Source organism: Apteryx rowi, unplaced genomic scaffold (genome assembly GCF_003343035.1).
Source record: "Apteryx rowi isolate R43461 unplaced genomic scaffold, aptRow1 scaffold_334, whole genome shotgun sequence".
Lineage (NCBI taxonomy): Eukaryota > Metazoa > Chordata > Aves > Apterygiformes > Apterygidae > Apteryx > Apteryx rowi.
In genome coordinates, this window is record NW_020449797.1 from 309,871 (window position 1) to 315,784 (window position 5,914).

General features: G+C 46.6%; 1 long non-coding RNA gene across 1 annotated transcript; it reads left to right on the plus strand.

Annotated features, from left to right (window-relative positions):
- The first annotated feature begins 1,799 nt into the window (after positions 1-1,799).
- On the plus strand, positions 1,800-5,253 carry LOC112969096. The gene is made up of 3 exons (XR_003254562.1): positions 1,800-2,625; positions 3,133-3,208; positions 4,193-5,253. It is a non-coding gene; the product is annotated as an uncharacterized LOC112969096 (long non-coding RNA).
- The last annotated feature ends 661 nt before the right edge of the window (positions 5,254-5,914 follow it).

Sequence of the window (5,914 nt, forward strand, 5' to 3'; positions counted from 1 at the left end):
ACAGAGACAGGTAGAGCAGAACTTCATTCTTCTGACCCCTCCTATCTGAAATCTTAATTATGTCAAACTGCTGAAATACCTTGTTTGCCTTTAGGTAGGTGGCTCTCAAACTTTGTGTACCCAAGTATGCGTCTTTACAGCATCAGAAACAGTGACTGTACAGACCATTATGTTTTGCTACACAGAAGCAACTTCCATGCTCAGCACAGGGGCTGCCACAGCTGATAATGGTACCCAAAACAAACACTGGGGACCCTTGTAGACCACACATAGGATATTCATCAGCAAAAGATTACCTGTAGCATGCACAATGTGTACGTGCTAAGCATAAATGCTAAGGCTAATTCAGAGCCCAGCTCTCACTGCAAGCCCAGGAGCATTGCAGGTACTCTGCTTCTTCACACAAAATGCATGTATGAAACCTGGACTGTGACAAAGCTGCAGTCAAGGCTGAAAGTGTGAACTGAGTAGGGAAGGCAGATCACGTCACCTAATTAAAATCAAATGTCTTCAGAGGTGTCCCCTCCTTCATATTTGGTAGTGCGTTATGGGATACTAACTCTTCTCTGAAGAAATTGTGCAGCGCTAGAAGTCACTTTTCTATGGGGACTTCTCTGTGTTATCCCATAGGCTTTTTGGTCATGTGTTCGTTTTCAGTCTCTTGGCCATCCTCCTGGCAGAATCACAGATGGTGGTCGCAGGCGTGAAATTTGGAGATATGGACTGGTTTTCCACAAAGTGAGTCACTGGACAACTATCAGGTCTCACATCTGGGCTCCAAAGCAGGACCCCACAAGCTATCTCCCCTCCCACCTGCCGTATCCTCCTTCTGCAAGCCTAATCTCCTGCCACATTTGTCCCCCGATCCCCATGCTCCTGCCCCACCCAGCCTTGGCTCAATGCCCATGGCCGTGAGGGTCTGGAGGCCCCAAAATTGGCAGCAGTGTCTGCCTGCCAGTCTGCCGGTGCTCCCAGAAGCTGCAGGCCACTTGCTCTGCACAGCGCGTAAGGCCCTCGTGCAAAGCGGGGAGCTGCTGCCATGTGCCACCGAGGCACCCCTTGGGAGATGGCCTTCATGCCACCATTTTGGAGGGACATTCTGCCAGGCAGGTGCATGGCTTGTTGCAAAAACGGGCTCTCACAGGGCATTACAAGTAGCTCCCTGCCTGCATCACAGGTGTTTCATGGGACTTCTGTCATGGCCCTGTTTCTACTCAGTGTTTTCATAAGTGGCTTGGATTGATGGAAGACCAAGTAAAAGCCTCATAAAAGGGTGCAGTTAACACCAAGCCACAAGGCGTTTCAAGCACTCGGGAGGAGAGGCTTCCTCTTCAAGTTCAAAATGATGAATTGGGAGAGAAAAGCAACAGTTTGGAATACAGTGCACAAAAGTGTACAGCACCACGTTAAGGAAGGACAAATCAGCTGTGGATATGCCAAGTGGAGGACAAGCAGCAACACTGAAGAAAAGGAGTTACGGGCACTAATGAGCTAGAAACTGGCCAAGATACTGATGTGGTGTTGTAGCACTKCAGCAGACCCGGACACCAGCCAGCTGGAGCCAGTCTGAAGAAGAGTAACAAGAATGAGTAGAAACATAGAGAATGGTGACCCAAGAGAAAAGGCCACTTTTATTTGTTAGAAAAGGATGAGAGGGGATGCAAACTTCCCATTATGTAAAGGATTATGAAAAGATTCCTCTGCCCACTGGGAAGAGCACTTAAAGYTGTGTTTCATTTGCACCAAATGTAGGTTATGTTGTCCTGGCTACAAGGGTAATTAACATTTTTCCTAGAGGTGTGGAATCGTCTTCATTAAGAGTGTTTTGAGGAGCGAAACGTTTGATAGATGACTGCTTGAGGTCCCTTCGAACGTTATGCTCCTATGACTTGCATTAAAGTTTAATGCATAAAAGTTTAAAATACTAAACAGTTTTTAAAAAAAGAACCAAAAAAAAAAGGCAAAGAGGCTTTTGCCCTTTCCTCGCTGAGGCACAGGTCTCTATATACAGTAGCAAATCATTATCTTTTTGTCTGGTTTGAGTGTAGCGGGTATTGAGTAATGTTGTCCTGGTGTGTTGACACATGAGCCAGGGTGTGCCCTAGACCCAGAAAGGTATTGATGTAATGCAGCTGCCTGCTAAGTAGTCTTGAGGTGTTTTGTTTCCTACTGCTTTCTAGTATCTCCCTTTGCTGCTGGAGAAGCTGCACGTTGTCCTGATTCATTTTTCCAGCACGTCTCGCTGCAAACAGAATCTCTTTTGCTTCTCTTGAGTCCTGGACTCAGAGCTCTGAGATGATCCTTGCCCTATAGGTTTCTTCTTCTGGGTGAAGAAACTAGTGCTCAGCTGTGCAGAAGGTGCCCTTCTCAGGGCACCACACGCTCAGGCTTCAGATGACCTGGCTCATGGTTAGGTGTCTGCAGTTTTGAAGGCTCAGCAGTAGATATATAGGGGAGAAGGCAGATATTCAAAGGTCAGGTTTTATCAGAGGTGGCCAGCTTCTCCTTCTGAGGGCATGTTTTAGCCCTCCAAGAAGGGAGGATGGACTGGATTAGGAGAAGGCACAAGTGAGAAACCACCAGCAACACCAAGCAGCAGGGCTGGGGTGGTGAGCAACACAAAAGGTATGGCAGGAGAGGCTCTTCTGGGTGAGCCCTTGCTAATCAGAAAATCCAGGCCCCAGAGAAATAGGCAGCCCGAAGCAGTTCAGGGCAGCCTCGTTGTTATGATAGGGCCACTAAAACTCATTGCGAAGGAGTGTGGGAGGGCGTCCCTCTGGATTAGGAGGAACAAGACAGCCCTTCCTAGGAATGCATGGGCAAAACTTAAAGAATACCTGAGCAAATGCTTGATGAGGCTGTGTCAGAGGACAAAAGGGACATTCATGCTGCCATCAGCCTCCTCCTCCGCTGACAAAGAGGAGCAGCTGCTGCCTCCTTGTTCTGCAAACAAACCCCAAACCAGGCCAGCAATAAATCCTCTCCACCTCTGGAGCTGAGCACAGCAAGCAACTAACTTGTCCTGGACTTGGACTCCCAGACAGAAAAAACAAACCACTGCATTTTCAATGTTTACATTGGATGTTTATTTTACAGTTCATTTCACAATCCGTTTCTCTTCTCCGTTTGCAGCGCATTGATTTATGGTGTTGCGGATTCTATCTGGCTGCCCTGCCCAAAGCATGTGTTTGGAAAAAAAGTGCAATGGGTTTGTCATTGTCATTACTGTTGTTTTGTCTACAACTTCCCTTACGCATTAGTTAAACTACAGCAGCTTCTTCCGAACAGTGACGACTTAGTTAGTCTCTTGCTATCTTGTGCTTGCCTTGGTATTTTGAGGTGGTGGGTGGGAGAAATGGAGAGGGGAAAATGTTCAGGGTCAGTGAAGAAAATAAAATCAAATAAGCAGTGTGCAAAGTACTTCCCTGCACTTCCTTCTTGCTGGCTTCTGTCCTTCTGGCTCATCCCTGCTGGACCAACATGGGTGTTGAAGACTTCCAGGGTGCTGTGGGGCTTGCAGATACCGCACTGGTCCTCAGTGACCTCCTGGGGCATTAGGTCTGCGGCTGAGCTGGAAGCAGTGGCAGAGGGGTCTGGTGAAGAGGAGCCAGTACTAGCCACAAGGGCAAATCTCCAGGCTGTTGCGATGATCAGTGACAGCTGGAAACAGTTGGTCCCTGCCCTCTGGCGACCATAAGAAGTTGGCAGGCACTGCTGGGATTAATTGGGCCAGAGAGGGCTACGCTGTTCATTTAGACTTCAATTTCTAGAAATGCATATTTATCAAACCTGTATCTCCCCCGGTATTGCCTCCTGCAGCACTGAGTGTTGGGGCTACAGAGGGCTTGGGCGCGCGGGGCACTAACTGGAGGGGCCAAAGGAACAGACACCTCCCAGCACTCCAGGGACAGAAAGGACCCTCTTTTCTCCAGGAATCAGCCAAGGGCAGAGCAGTGGAAATGACCCCCAGTGAGGAGCATGTCGGGGGGATGCCCTAGCCCGTCTCTCAGCCATGCACCTTAAACATGGCATTTTGGTGCTCGGCACCCAGCTAACTGTGGCCCGCTGAGGCAGGGTGCCCTGGGGGGACCTGCCTGGCACAGCACCCGCTAGAGGGTAGAAGTGCAAGTCTTAACCATCTTCGGGGTGGTGGGTTCGCTTCACTGGTTTAAACACAGGCTTCTCTCCACAGGGCTTGGAGTTGAACATGTGAAAAAGATGTGCCATGTTTTACTGAGAAAATAGAGATYGGATCTGAAGATGTAGTGGAAAATCCTTGAATAACATTCAGCCTTCCTTGCTGGTTGCATGTTTTAAAGCAGGTGAAGAACTCACTGTTTCCTCATACAAAACTGGGTGCTCCACATGAATAACTGGACCCAACCTTAAAGCAGAAGGAAGTGTATTTTCAAAAAACAGAGGTGTGGTAATGACACTATCATGCCTTATACGCATTGTGTAATCCGTGACGTGTGTGGGTCCCGAAGAGCCTGGTCTCCAGTCATGGTTTAATCGCTCCTTGAAAACAACAATAAAATACTAATATGTTGGCTAGCTAGAGGGGTTTATTCCTTTTCCCCAGGAAAATGATACTCACCACAAACAAATGTGTTTTTTGTGGACTGAATGCTCACATGATGTGGTGGTTTGTATAAATCCAAGCCAAAAGCTTTGAAACAGAACGTCAGCCTTTTGAGTTTTATTTATCATTGCTAATTGTCCTAACAATGGATTTGCGAATGAATGGTAAGAAATAAAATAGATTCACRTAGAGGGCATTGAGAACCTGTGATTATCTAAGTAAGTGTCTCCCCACAGACTTGTTTAGCAATTTATAGCTTTCAAATTCTAACGCAAGTTTATAACTTTTCAAATTCCAGTCGTGCAAAGGGGAGATTTAATGTTAAGAAATTATTTTCAGGTACAACTTGATGAAAACTAGAGTCTAGAACAAGGGATCGGTTTGGCAACACAAGTTTTTCAACTCTAGCTCGTTGGTCCAAATTTAGCCCATTCTAGCACTGGTGCAAATTCTAAAAGGTATCTTCTGGCAATATGAAAAGAGCTGATTCTTTCCCCTTTCCTGAAAAAAATATGTATACACTTATTTAACTGTGGAATGATTCTTTCTTATCTGTAATAATTCTGCAGGTGCTAGAGAATGATGTCAGAATTAGAGAAATGGAGGGGTCAGGGAAACATCAACTTCTCTGCTTTTGTGCATATCAGGATTAAACACTCAAAAGGAAGATCTCCGAAGTTTCACCATTTTATGTGTCAATAATGTGTCTGAACAGTACATCAAAGACTAATAATGCAACACTCTGAGCATAAAAATTAGCTGTAGCTGAGCCAAAATCTTTATAACAATAAACCCTAGAACATTTGCATCAGTACTGCGAAGCTGGGTTTGGGGTTTTGAGTTTCTTTTCCTCCACTTGAAACTGGGCGTTCTAGGAAGCGTAACATTGCTTGACACACTGGTATCATGGATACATTTCTAAAAGCATTTAAGAAAGTCAGAGGTAGAAATGAAAATCCAAGCAGTGGCACTAATGTGGGTGAGGATTTCTTCTGCAAGCACGGGCTGATTGGGAGGTTTATTTCATAAGAGAGAAACCTTCTCTCTGGAGAAGTTTCCATGGCTAGCAACCATGCCCTGCACAGTTTTTGTATTGCAACAGATGCTGTGTTTGGAGATTTTTGTCTCCCTACCTGACTTGTCTGTACTACAAGAGTGCCGTGAAGCCTCGAGGGAAAAAAAGCAGCCGCTGGGGACCCCTCCTGTCATTGCCCTTAGCTGCATCTTGTCCTCAGCAGACTGGCAGAAAGTGCAGTGACTGACTGGGCTGCAGAAGGGGGGAGAAGGCTGCTGAGGGTGGGTCAGAGATGGGGTATCCAGTTCCTCCTGGGA